Raw genomic sequence first — 13,368 nt, forward strand, 5'->3', positions numbered from 1 at the left:
TTCTTTCTTTCTTTCTTTCTTTCTTTCTTTCTTCCTTCCTTCCTTCCTTCCTTCCTTCCTTCCTTCCTTCCTTCCTTCCTTTCTTTCACCTGTGTAACCCATGCTAGCTTCAAACACCTGGTATCAAACTATTCTGTCTCAGCCTTCTTAGTTGTGAGAACCACACAATGCACCTGTATATATTTTGGGATTTTTTTTCTTTTGTACTACACTTCCAAGGGAAGTTAAGTAATTTTTATTCCATTACTTAAATGAAAACTGATAAACAAAGGTTAGACCAAGGGGACCAGATATTTCCAGAAAATGGGAGATTTCATGTTTCTTTGATAACATGAAGGATATGTCTGTTTGTTTAATAATCTAGGAAGCACGTCCTTGAGAAAATTCTCCAGCATGGTTCACTCATTTTTTGCGCCTTCCTGGCTTTGTAGGGGTTCCATGTCAGGCTCTCTAAGTCTGCTAACCCATACATGTGGGTGCAGTACATAGTCTGGAGGGTCAGCAGTGCTATTTCCTGCCTTTCCTGAGCACTGACAATGGGTGTGCTCAAGGTCACATTGAGGTCAATGCTGTGCTTTTCTTGCTCTTGTGATTTTTTATGCTTGTATGAGTTGGAAAAAGTTTCTTTCTGGAAATTGTGTTTTCTTTAGATTAGTTTTTCAATGATCACTTGGCCACGGGACAAATTTAAAACTATGGCTGTGTGGCTTGTTGAGTTTGGTCCAATGGATTTGTCCTCTGTCTCAGCTCTGCAGTTTCCATGAAATTGGATTGTTTGGGCTGGAGTCTTTATTTTGCGATATTTACTGATGAGTATTAAACAGGAAAATAAAATTAAAGTTGTGTGAAAGATTAAAGCTCTTCTGCATTGAGAGACATCTGTTTATTGTTTTCACTATAAATGTGCTCTAGCTCAATAGGCAAAATGCAAAACAAATTTAAATAAGTAAAATGACTCAATGCCAGACAAAGCTGCAATGCCCCCGAGAGAACATTGGTCTTGGCCATCAGTAGCTAGACTCGCCGTGCTCAGAGAACAGGCTGTACCCTTTCTCCCAAGGAGGCTGCTGATAATGTGCTTGGATTTCTGCCTCACACGGATTCAGTGTCATGTTCCCCATCTCTCTTATACTCACATATTCAACGCATTCCAGTGAGCATTGCCCTGTCCAGGCTCGGTACGAGGCACAGAGGGCAGCTGGGTGAGCCGATCACACCTGGTCCCTCTGGCCTGGCAAGGGTACTTGTTCCAGGTCTGGCCAACTGGGCCGACACTGAAACTTAGCTCCGCCGTGCAGAGTGTGCCTGTTCTAACCTCTGCTTTTTCATTTTTACTGCTTCTTCTATCTTCTTTATATTCCTTTCTTTAGTAAATTGAATTTGGGGCCAACATTTAAATTTTCAGTGTTTTCAGTGTAAATCCTGGATGTAGTCTGGTGATTTAGCTAAAAGGTTCCATGCTGCTTAAACCAGATTTAGGAAAAGTGAGGCTCACTGCCTTTTTGTGGGTGCTGTTTGTTTTCTATACAGAAGAACCTGGAATAAAGCAGTTTAAACAGGAAAGGGAATTGTCTCTCAGAATGCATACACACACACACACACACACACACACACACACATGACCATATTGCTCAGAGAGGGGCTATGTGGTTTAAGAATTCAACAGAAGTCACCCCAAGGACAGTACAACTATGACACTTATGCTGCCAACCCTGAGCATGCCCATCACCCGCCCCAACCTGGTGGCCACAGGTGAGCCACTGTTGTCCTGGAGTTGCAGGTAGCAGGGGGGCCTGAAAAGGGTCCACGCAAGCATACCAAGTAAACAACAAGCGTGCAGTCAGTGGTCTTAAGGCAGCCCCCAGAAATCAGAAAGGCAGGTATCTATCAAAGTCATGTAAATCCACAACCTGAGAGCTAAACTACTAGCCTATACCAAGACGTCATCTCAGAATAGTAACAGCAGAATTGGAATGTGCTCACTGCAAGGAAATGATGACAGTCCGAGGCCAGGGATATGCTAATTACTCAGGGTGGGTCACTAGCCAGTGTATGCATGGGTCAGAGCATGGTGCTGTGTGTCAAAACAGGTATAAATACTATGCATCCCTCAAAGGCAAATACATGGAAACAAAATCCAAGTGCTACTTCCTCTCCCCATCTCTTTGAAAAAGAATTCAAACGGAAGGTCAGAAGCCCTCTGACTTACAGATTTTTTTCTCCATCTCCCAGAATCTCATTCTAGGAAACATCAGTCTCAGCTAATGGGTACTTTTTAAACATTTCTCAAATTTTCCCAATATTCCCTTTGCTTCAGGGAGAATGGTAAGAGATTTGTATGTGCATAACAATAGGAAGCATAATTTAGTTATAAATCTCCCTGCAGGGAAAGGTCAGCTGTGTAGATATTAACAATGACCTTCGCTGACCTGAGGAGAGAAACCTGCTTTCACCCAGGCTACAGTCAGGGAGGAACTGTTCTGAGACTTCTACATATCTATGTCACCATGGAGCATGTTGGCGGGGAGGTCAGATCCTTTTGCTTTCCACTAGCTTGAAACACAAAGCAAATGATCCGAAAAAGAAGCAAGGGACTATTCCATCTAATATGAAAGGTTTTAAATACTTAAGCCTTTTGATAGCTAATGTAGCAGGTGATGGATAGCACTTGTTGTATGTTCTTTGTAAAAGGTTTTGAAGGAATTTGGTTAGAGATATTGTTGTATTTGTTGCAGTCTGTAAGATACTTATTGAAAAGAAATCCAGATTCAGAAATACATCCTCACAGAATATCACAGAGCATCTTTGCAAATACTGAACACCATGGCTTTTTTGAAGCTTAATAAACCGAATTTATGGGTAATGGAAATTATTCTCTTAAAGGTTTGTAGGCTTTTCTGTTAAAAATGGAAGTCTGCTTTACAATGGGGAATGTATCAGCCCACTCTGCAGCATCTGTCTTTTATCCTATGTTTGCCTGAACATTGGTTAAGGCAGCACCAACTACAGGAGCAGACAGATCCCTGGATGCCAAGGTTTTCCCCAGTAGAAGTTTATTGCTCTCAGAGTCTAACTGTGGGGAAAGGTGGGGTGGAGCCACTGCTTGTCCTCACGGAGTGACCCAGGGCCCCCTCCCCGTTCTGCAGTCTTGCACATGTCAGCCGCTGCTTCTGCAGGTGGAGAGAATGCAGGCAGACTACAGATTGCTCCATGGGAAGACCTTATGACCCAACCCTGTGGTGACTGGCATGACTTCCCCAGCATCAGACCCCAGTCCCGAGGCCCCTGTCCAGTCCTGAGGGTGGAAAGTGCATCCAGCTTGCTTTAGGAGAAAAGGGAATCAGATTCTCTGACACAATACCATGTGTTCCTCCTAGTGGATTTTCTTTAAACTCTGGTTTTATGGGTGTGTAGAAGTCGTGTATGTTCATTTGGTATAATGTGATAATCTGGTCTTTGTATGCAGTGTGCCATATATAGACAGACAAAAGTTGCTCTCATAGAAAGAGAGAGTAACCAGAGGCTGAGAGGATGCTTGTTTTAATGGCATGTAATGGACCCATGTGGTCACTCTACAGCTATGGACTGGATCCTGCCTTTAGGAGGGGTCTGAGTTGAAACATCAAATATGGTAGGATACCTGGCTAAGCAGAGGGATCTGTGTCATCCTGGGGCCTCATTCTGCCCTTCAAAATGGACAATTTCTCATTTGAGGAAAACCTTTGACATTGACTGAATTCTCCCTCTCCAAGAGTACTGAGTCCATGCAGACACTAGACCTTCGGAGAAACTTTACCTCCGAAGATGAGCTTCTTGGAGGTAAAACCATTTTTGCCATGCACAAATTCACTAGAGTCATTAAAGCTTAACAGTACAATCACCGGCTGGAGGTAATAATTAATTCACCTTGTATATTCACATGGCGCATTTCATGTTTTCAGAATCACTTTCTATGCATTATCTCATTTGCTAGAACATGAAGGAAGGAAGCCTTTCAATTTCTCATAATGACCTGTAATGTACGGCAGTGTCACCATGATGCTGTTTGCTTGGTCCTCCCGGCTCCATGGCCTGATGGTCACCAGGGCGAGGTAAGCAGCAAGGATATGATTTCCTGTACATGGAGCTGAGGGAAGGGAGGTGCAGAGGAGCCGGGGCTTGCTCGGGCACAGAGTACTGTCAGGACTCCTGTCCCCAGGTCAGTGCTGCCCACTGCCTTGTGCCACCCCATGCACGCCTCTGACCCCCACACTCGGGGACACAAGGGCTGCTCTGCTTCCTGTGGCCCCCTGCTCTCACCGTCTGGCCGAGCATTTGGTTGGGGTGAATTTACAAAGGAGGAGTGACAAAGAGGGATACGGCATACCTTCTGGAAGAGCAGCACTCCTCCCTCCTCCACACACAATGCTTGGGGAAGCGTGGGTTTCCTCTCTTGTGCTCACTGGCCAGGCAGTCAGACCCATCAGAAAGCCCTGTACGTGGGATCACAGCACAGCCAGGAGAAAACCCCAGCGACTCACCCTGTTTCCCACAATGGAGGGAAAACAGACAGAACTACAAGGTGCCTGAATAGGCAATCTACAAGGGACAAAGAGTGAACGCAAAAGGATATGGTTTGCTTTCTACCTTTTTTTGTTTTTCTTTGTCTTTTTGAGGCAGGGTCTTGCTATGCAGTTCAGGCTGACCTTGAGCTCACTTTGTAGCCCAGGCTGGTCTTGAACTCATGATGATCCTCCTGCCTCAGTCTCCCAAGTGCTGGGATTATAGGCGTGTGCCACCATGCCTGGCTAGTTTGCTTTTTTATTCTTTTATTTTATTTTAAAGAAAAAAAAAACAAAAACAATGATACAGAATTTCAAAATATGATGGTAGGAGATTAACAGTGGTTAACATATTGCATATTGTTATCTTTAAAGTAGTTGCTCAGATTACAAGATATAAGCACAAAAAATTAATCACACAATATAAGCAAAAACTATTCTTTTTAGTGAACTCATAGAAACTAGTTGTAAGCTTATATATTCATTTCCCTTCCCTTTCTTTTCTCTTTTCCCCCATCCCAGTTGTTCTTTCCTTTAGAGAAGTTTCTTTCCCTTTTACAGTTTCTATTGTAAGGACCAGGGACATAGCTCAGTGCACAAGTGTTTGCCTGGCAAGCACAAGGTCCTAAATTCAATTCCCGGTACAAAAAAAACCCCACAATATCTATTATACATTTTGGATCTTATTTACTCTTTCAGTTTCTTATACTAGGGAGACAATATGATGTTTACATATGTGTGTCCGATTTATTTCACTTATAAGTATGATCCAAGTTACTTTCATTTACCTATAAAAGCCTCGAATTTATCTTTCTTTATAGCTGAGTAGTATTCCATTTTATAAAAATACCACATCTTTTTTATCCATTAAAATGATACATTTTAAAAGTTCAAGTTTTCCAGGCATGGTTGTGCATACCTATAATCCCAGCACTCAGGAGGCCGAGGCAGGAAGATCACTGTGAGTTTGAGGCCATCCTGGGCTACAAAGTGAGTTCAAATCCAGCCTGAACTGCGTAGTGAAACCGTACCTTTAAAAGACAAAAAAAATTCAACTTTAATAACAGTGGATAGAAAATATATGAAAATAACCAGCCATCATTTACACAAACCACATAGCCAATACTTTCACAAAATGTGAATGTGAATTTCAACTCTTTCAGCTGGTCGGGCAAGTTTCTGGAAAGAGTCTTGAAAACTAGTATACTTAAAATGGAGTGTGTCCTAAACCAAGTGATTTTGAATTATGTTATGAAAACAGAGATATGTGTAAATATGTGTGCATAGGTTGAGAGGCATATTTTTACTAATCACAAAATGCTAATTTTAAAATAATACAAGTGTCTAAGCTAAAGGATTAAACAACTGATTATTATATGATCGTAAAAACACAGCATGGTACGTAGGAATGGATGCCACTATCACAATCCCGAAAAGTACATTTTGTCGTATAATCTGTCTCTCCCTCTCATTTTCCCTCCCTCTGTTTCTTTGTCTCTGATAAACTAGATGTTTCTCCAGTTATTATCATAACTGCATCTTCAGACCGCATCCCTAATTTTAAGAAGAATCCCATAAAACAGATCCACTTATGTCTCCTTGGCCAGCTCCCAGGCACATGTCTGCACCTGTTTGTAAGAGAAGCTGGAAAGTGCAGTCTACTCTCATGACTTTTTTGTCTCTTGCCAAATACCTGTATTTTCCTTTTGAAGTTGGAGCTGAAGAACAGAGACGGTGCCCGTCAAAGGTTGCTGCATTCTTCCCCGAGAACAGCGTCATTTTGTTTTCTCATTGAAAGCTACATTAGTTTTGCAGTGTTTTAAGCCCCTTGTATTTAAATCAGTCATTTAATCTAATTACATTTTTCAGACAGCCAAAAAAGCTTCTGTGGATAAGAATAGTTGGCCAAATATCTTTTAATTCAAAGATTTACAAATCAAATCTTGAAATCCTCTGATGCATTGCCCATAGCCCATTATTTCTAAGAGGATTTTAAATCCGGCTTCCTTTATAGTTCTTAAGCCCTAGATGCACTACTTGTGTCATCCTCTATGTTGTTGTGGCAGATTCTCTCAATGCTCACCAAAGTCTACACTTCCCTCTGGAGCACACAACGTGATTGCCTTCTCCCAGGCCCCATGCCACAGAAACACATAACCTTTCCTTACCCATGAGACATCCACAGATCTCAGTGTGAAACTCCTCACTGAAGTTGAGTGGCAGACCCACCTCCTCAGCCATCAGTCTGTCACACCCATCTGCTGATGTCACAAAGAAATAACCCTAAGGACAAGACAGAACCATGATGACAGGAGCCTGGGTCCCTGCCTCTGTGAGCAGTCAGCCCTCTGCTTGCCCTGGGCAGTGCCTTGCTCAGAAACAGACTCCAGTGCATCTTCCCCAGACAACAGAGCCTGTGTGACCAGGTGAGCCCACATCGCCCCGAATGGTGCTGTTGTTAGGGATCCCACAGGTACCAGTGACAGTGAGCAGAGGTGATTTGGAGAGGCCAGGGGAACCCATGAACTGTGCCCTTTGTGTAGCAAAATCCTAAAATAAATATTGAGTCAGCCCCAGTAACAAAAGATGCAGAAAGTTCTCATAATGTGCCTATGTCCAGCATGTCTTTGTGGTTGGTAGAGTTCTAGTCCCTGTGGCTTTCACCTCTGATATCTATTGATTCATTAGTTCATCATAATGTAAAGAGTTGCTTCTGGATTGCCATGGAAAATCCACTTCTAGAGATAATTAAAAGTAATTGTTGTTTATGCATCAAGAGATTCTTCTGTACAGGCTTATTCAGGGATCCAGGGCTGCCTCTCTGATCAGCATCCAGTTCTGAACTGCACTTTCAGCTGCTTACCCCACTTCCTGTACCATCTCACTCACTCACCCATAAGTCACACACAATTATTAGCAGACATCAAATCATCCCATAAGTTCTGCAGCTGACCACAAAATCCAATCCTTGGAAAGACACTATCAACTCAAGACCAAAGGAAGCATGAGTCAGACCCTTCTGGTCTATCCTCCAATCAGGGAATCTCAGAATATGGTGAGGGAGTACTAGATAATAGAGAGAAAGTCTCCCCAAACTCAATATAAATCCAGAGTGAATTCAGTTCAGATCTGCAGGCAGCCCATGTTGCCACTCATAGAGCAGTCCCTGTCTGAAAACAGAGCTGACACAGCAGAGGAAAAAGCAAGGGCACAGAGCTAGAGAAAGGGTATCACCTGAGACCCTGGATCCCTTCAGTCAAACATTCAACAGATGGTCAGTAGATGAGCTGAAGATGGTCCCTCTTTGTTTAAGCCAGGTGCAGGATGTCACTTGTAAAAGAAAGAGAGTTGACTAATAAATGCTGAAGGAATCTACATATTAATTATCTTAATCTCAAACATGAGGAGATATTGGGATATAACGTCTAAGGACAGAGAGGCAGGGAAGAAGGAAAAAATAAGAAGAGGCAGTAGGAGTGACATTTAGGCTTTCGCCTACGGAACAACAAGAATGTGAGCTGGCAGTGTGACAATATCCATAAGGAGGTGCTCTACCCAAGGGAAGCCCCTGAAACAAAATACACTGTGTCTGAGCTGATGGTGTCCCAGGGGTGCCGTGTAAGGAAGCCTCCTCCTTCAGAAATCTCATTATTATTTCAGAAAGTAATTTCAGCTGAGATGTGAATTATTTGGATCAGTGGATTTTGATAAACAAGCTTGTTCTAACGTGATACACCAGAAAATCCATTTCTAAAGACAATTAAAAGTAATTGTTTTTTATGCATCAAGAGATTCTTCTGTACAGGCTTATTCAGGGATCCAGGTGGAAGATATTTATGACTCCAGCGCAGACGATCCACTCCGTGGATGTGGATCCCCAGAGCCTGGCTCTTTGGGACCACATGGAGCAAAACTAAACGAAAACCTCTGCGTTGGCATCGAAGCCAAATTTTTTGTAAAAAAAAAAAGTTTCTGCCTCCCTTGCTTTTGAAAATGACAATGTGAAGTTATACGGGAGTAGAGAAGAGGACAATAAAGTCCAGGGTTACAAGTCTGAGGATTTTGGACCCCTTTGGAAGCCAACCAAAGAAGGATGCAGGATTCTTTTGCTCATGGCTTGATCGGGAACCTGAATGTGTCATCTTGGGGCAGCAGTCCTGAGTCAGAAGGGCATACAGGTGGCAGATACGACAATCTGGAGCCTCAGTACTCACGGCTCACTGCTCCTCGATGCCCTGCTAGCTGTATCCATGCTGTCCAGTGGGAAACTCCACCAGTTGTGCCTGCTTTTGACACGTGTGTATTCTTTTTCTCTCACTGTGTAACAAAGGACCTTACACTCCACTTCCAAAATTCCCATTCTCTTATCTCACAGTTACTCCAGGCCCACAGCTCTGGAAGATCATCAGTTCTTTACATGTGGTCTTACAGGCTAAGTACCAAGATTTGTATTGTCTATAAAGTATCACCTTAGAGAAAAACAGGCCACTTAGGAAGTGATTGTGCATTGGATATATAAAATAACACATCTGTAGCTATCATTTCACTGAATATGTGTATAAACTTAAACTCTAAAAGCTTAAATAACTACCTTAATGTGCAGCATGTCAGGGAAGAAACAGCTCATCTGACCATGATAATTTAAATGCTGTTTCATCTCTACGTCTTTTCTTCCATTAGCGTGTTTGTGGTTAAGATTAATGAAAAAATATACTCCAAAAGGGTGAAAAACATACTCCTGAAAGATGGTGGATTTTGGTAGGACTCACAGGATTTACACTAATTATTTCCCTGAAGGGATTTGAGGCCATGTTTTGACTAATTTAGAAGCAAAATACAGCAGGAGAGAGATCTGTCTCACTTTTGTCCTGTCCTCTCCTCTGCTTCCCTTCCTTCCCTTCCACTTTGGTGTTTGGTTTATTTTCAGGAGAACGTAAAAGGTAAAGACAAGAGCAAAGGAACAACAATCTCAGTTTTGTTCTGCTACTAACCCTTGTGTATCACCAAGCAGCCACCATTTTAAATGTTTACCATAATATTTACATCTCTTCAGGTCACACGTTGTTTCACTCTATGTGTGTGCCCTTTGCTGATAGCCATTACCCAAAATTTATTTTCCTAAGAACCATCATTTTTCCTCTCCTGAAAACTGAAAACATTCACAGATTCTGAGAGTGATGCCTACATCCTTCCTCAAGGGAAATGTATTTAATAATACTCAACAATAAAGGGAAGCTTAGGAAGCCTCACAAAGGAAAGCTAATTGCCATGACTCTGAGGATGTAAGTGAACGTGGACAGGCCAGCGGTGGGCGAGGTCAGACGTCTGCTTTTCACACATCCTCCTTCCATGGCTACTGAAATGCAGACCAGAAACCTGCACATTCGGCTGGAATTTGGACGTTTCCTATGGCTCTTTGGAGTATCACAAAGACAGATTTCAGCCCAGTTCACATTTCAGAAAATGAAATAATATGTAACATGGTATAACAGTGGGCTTCTGATGACTGCATGGCTATTTATAGCTTCTAATTTCAGACCCTTTTGTTCTGGATGACAATGGTGGCATTCAGCACACCCCAGACTATAGGTTTATCCCAGGCCACAATTTCGAGAGTAATAATGGTTCTGCTCTTGGAAATACATTTAGTGAAACTGACTCTCATATGGAATCTGCCTGCCACAACCCACGAGATGAAGGTTCCAAGGACTCTTCAGCTGGAAACCTATTCCTGGGCCTGAGCCCTGCGTTCCTAGGCTGTGCTTTCCTTTCTAAATGTGCTCTGAACTAGCCCTAGATCCTGAGAGCTGTCTACAACACGACAGAGGAAATGCAGGTCCCTCTGTCCTCCATAGGATGGCGCCACTGTGCTTCGCAGCCAAGAGTGGACAGGTCTCAATGACAACCTTTGTCAATCCTTGATAGCTGAGAATTTTTTGGATCTCTTTTTTCTACCCCTTTCTTTCCTGAAGCTACTGATAACGTCATATGAAGAATAAATTGTGCTATCTAAATTAGTCATCAAATTGAGATGCTATGAGATAAAAAAGAGGAAGTCTGTCAGATGATGCATGATCAGAAGTCTTTTGTTTCCAGGAATACCAAAATGGAGCGACTGGATATATCAGAAGGACATTCCTTTGAGTATTCATACTTCATCAGAATTGCATCTTAGTGAGGATTCTGCCCCTACACACTGCTCTTTCTCATAATAGTAATGTAGAGAGATTACAGGCTAATGCGTGTGTGTGATGAAGGAGCAGCCCACCCTCCCTGGGTGTTCTTTGTGGCCAGTGTGGAGTGGATGTCCTGACCATTTAGGGGGCTGTGGGTCTCAGCCTGTTCATCTTCTTGTTAAGGACCCAAACGGACAAGGTCTTTCACATCCTGCTCTTTTGGTTTTATTTTTATTGACAAATCATGATTTTACATATTCATGGAATATAGTGTGATCTTTTGGTATATGCATGCACTATGGTGTGATTAAAATGAGCTAATATACATATTCATTACCCATGCTTATTTTGGGGGTGGTTACCAGAGACTTGGGGTGACAAGGGAATGAGAGAGCTTATCAAAGGGCACAAAGATTCAGCTGGACCGGAGGACAACTTTTCAGATCTGCTGTGCATGGAGCCGACTGCAGTTGATAATTCTACCATGTGTATTTCCTCCTTGAGTTTTAGAGCCTTGGCCGCCTGCTGCCTCTTGTGTCTTCTCCGTGAGCTTTGGTTTGGTTTTTGGTTTATGTTTCCAGCATCTAGGCGCAGATCTTATTTGTTTCATATGAATAATTTTTGCCTGGGAAATCAGATGGCCTCTTGACCAGAGCTTCCTGAAACGAGAAATCTTGCTGTCTACCTCAGTGGTGAGATGTTATTCATTGATCAATAAGCTTTCATTATTGATCCAACTGTGCAGTATAGTAAAATTGGTTCCAAGAAGCTAAATTGATTTCCTTTGCACAAAGCTTATGGACAGCCTTTTAAGGCATAAATTCGGGCCCCAAATGGGATTTAAGAAGCCTTAAATTATCTCTTCAGAGTACTATTTGCTTTATCTTAGGTAGTACTGGTAAGAGATCATTTTAACCTTATCTTATCTCCAGCTGTGAATGTAATCATTTTTTCTAAAAGGAATTCTCTTCAGTTTCATCTGTCATCTCAGGTGCATGTCCTGGACGCTATTATCTTGTTACACAGTTTCCAACTTTTCTTGGGAAAGTCCTCGTTGTTCAATTCAGGACTTCAGCCTGCAGACAGTAACGCCTCAGTGCACAAATGCTTCTGTCCCTGAAAAATTCGGTTTGGAAACAGAAGCATTCAGCAAAATTTTGCTTCTGTTCGTGAACTCCACATCTGGTGACAAGCACTAGACCAGCCATTTTCTCAGCACTGACATGAACTTGGCCACTGGGCCCCTCCCTCAGAATCATGGGAAAAATTAAGTTCCTCAGCTGAGGCACCACTGTATTCAGGAGGTTCTCACACGACTGGTTCATTGGCCTGTCTTTTGCCTTGTTGTGAGACCGAGAAAAAAATGCTTACAGACATTACCAGAAGATTACGAGGATTACAGGATTACCAGAAGATCTTGCTCTTCTGATTTGCTTGTTTTTACAGTGCTTGATACCAGTACACGTTCTCATACCTAAACGCTTTGCTATAACTACAGCGTCACTTATCGTGTCTTATTTGCAGCTCATTACATCAACTCAAACCTTTCCAAATAAACAGAACTTTTTCCTTTTCTTCTTGGTGACCGACTGGAAATGTTGACGTGGACAAAATACAAGAATCTAACTTAAGGCTTCATCATGCGCACTGAGGATGTCCTTTATCACCGCAAACATGTTCTGTTAAAAACAAGGCCCTAGCATTATGGGAAAGCTTTGGGACTGAAAATTGGCATTCAATCTAGCCGATGTTATTGTGACTCCTATGGCTGAAAGCCTGAGCGATACATAAATCATAAATAAGAAAATAAATAAACAAGTAAATAGGGGTTATGCCTTTCCATTCAAGAGGTTGAGATTTGGAATGAAGAACACAGACCTGTGCAATTTTCATCTTCCCTTTTTCATGTACAAAGTGTAGCTGGGGATGTAGAAGGAAACTATAACACTGCAGCTAGAAACACTCAGAAAAGAGAACTCCAGAGCTGCTTCAGAAAGTGGCCAGGACAGTGGGAAAGGCTGTTTGAAGTGAAGGAGAGTACCTTGAGAGGATTCATGCCCAAGTGTCTTTTACTGTAATAAGTCTAGAAAAATGTGATCATTCACTGTGCCTTGTGATCACAACTCATACAGTCAGCACCAAATCAGCAGTCCTTCTGGAGAAATAGGCCGGATCCCCATTTACTCATTTGGAAGAAGTGTCTACACAGCTTCCTTTTCTCCTGAGCTCAGCTGATAATTTAAGTTTTCCTATGGCTATAAGAAATCTCTGTGGTGCTTCAGCGGACCCATTCCCACAGGACTGAAGGTTTTATGAGATCCTGCACACTGTCTGATGTGAGTTATATTCGTAGACTCTTTGCCACCCTAGAATTCAGTCCCCTGCCTTCTACAGGCAGAATGAAGCCTAACATACAAACCTGGCCCTTTAAAAAAGTACAAGATCCCTTGCTGTGCAGTGTAGATTACCTTTTATAACTGCTAAATCTTCACTTTTCTCTTCCTTTTATAACTAGTACCATTTTATAGAAACTTTACTATACGTATGGATTGCTCATTGATGCACTTCCTTTAGAATATTTGTGCTGTCTTCCGATGACTGGAATTGTTTCAAACAATTAAATACTTTGTAAACAATGAAAACTATGACAA

The sequence above is a fragment of the Chinchilla lanigera genome, unplaced genomic scaffold (assembly GCF_000276665.1).
Source record: "Chinchilla lanigera isolate Chin_1 unplaced genomic scaffold, ChiLan1.0 scaffold00081, whole genome shotgun sequence".
Taxonomy (NCBI): domain Eukaryota; kingdom Metazoa; phylum Chordata; class Mammalia; order Rodentia; family Chinchillidae; genus Chinchilla; species Chinchilla lanigera.